The sequence below is a fragment of the Pinus tabuliformis genome, chromosome 6 (assembly GCF_031772625.1).
Source record: "Pinus tabuliformis cultivar Carrire ecotype Pingquan chromosome 6, CPIR1, whole genome shotgun sequence".
NCBI classification, from domain to species: domain Eukaryota; kingdom Viridiplantae; phylum Streptophyta; class Pinopsida; order Pinales; family Pinaceae; genus Pinus; species Pinus tabuliformis.
The window spans coordinates 249,966,723-249,968,221 of record NC_142292.1 but is presented as its reverse complement, the minus strand read 5'-3'; positions in this window follow the sequence as shown (position 1 = coordinate 249,968,221).

Below are 1,499 nucleotides of genomic sequence, written 5' to 3'. Positions count from 1 at the left end.
TTTTATTAGCCAGCTCATCCAAGAAGTTCAAACCTCTTGTCTGAGATAAAAAATAATAGTTTTTGGTCAAATTAAAGCTAGAATTTAATTTATGATTCTAGAATTGAACATAGCTGCATGCATTCAAAAACAAGGGTTTCTCTAAAATTAAATCTGGAGGTGTGGAACTTGAATCCAATGTAGTTGCAAGAGTTCAAAAACAAAACTTTTCCTAAACCTAGAGCTAAAATTGTGGAGCTTGAATGCAACGTCTTAATTATGGCTTTCACCTCGTTTCTTGGCAACAACTGTGTTATACAGAAAAATTTTGGTCTAGCTGAACCAACACTATATTCATTCAAGATTAGTTTGTCTTTACAATTGGGAGTGGCTCACCTGAAAGCGTGGGTTATTCTGTTTATTGTGTATGTGATTGGAAGTTTAGTCTTAAATTTCTTCAATTTTTCACTCTAAATTGTCTTCCCAAGCTTTTTAGTTCATAAACAAGTACTCAGCATTCCATCTTTCCTATGAGATTTTAAGGAAAATATATTGTGTGAATGTCTGCTGGATGGACGCTTTGTTTGTCCAAATCAGTGAGAAAAAAAAAAAGTAGATCTGAAAAGGTTTGAAAACACAATATAGTTTAACTTTGGACTATTAAGTGCACAATTGCAAATGATACTTCCCTTCATCCCGTGGAAACTATCTAAATAAAGGATAAAATTAGACAGTAACCTGATACTGATTCTCATACAAACATCCCTAACAACCTTGAGACTTAGTTCAATCTCTAAAAGGGATCATCATTCTAAATTTAACACATCGGAAAATGGAAATCAGTGATGCCAATGAAAATTTTCATTGATCTTATACAGGCTAACGAGGTTCATTCATTTATAGGTCAGTGGAGAGGTGACCATATTTCTTTAGTGCAGATGATAAGCTTAATTTGAAAATGAGGAACCCTTTCATGCAATACAGAGCATTCTCTACTTTTTCATAAATTTTCAATCTCATCTAGTGTTCTGATTTTCTACAGAAGGAAAGTTTATGGTTATACTAATGTATAATAGTTCCGGCACTGTTTTCAGTTCCTAACATAAACTATTAAGAGGTGTTGGTTTTACAGCCTTCCCTTGTCAGTCTGTTCTGCCTAGACACTTGCAATAATGTTTGTTAAAGTCCTATAGCAGTGGAGTAACTTGTACTTAACTGTAATTTCAGGAAAAGGACATAGCTGCGGCTGCAGGGAAGCTTGTAGAGTGCCAGGAAACCATACTTGTTCTTAGTTAGCAGTTGAAGGCCCTTGCTTGCCCAGTGGACGCCATATAATTTCCATACGAGGCAGAAAAGGTATAGTCAGGAAAAGGTACATCTTTCACTCTAGGGTGAGATCTGTTTTGCTAATAAGAACCAGTTGAGACCAGAGATTCAAAGCATGCTGAGGAGAGCCTGACAAATTGTCAATTTTTCTATGGCAGAGAGCTGAAAGGGACCAAAGATATGAACTGGATGCT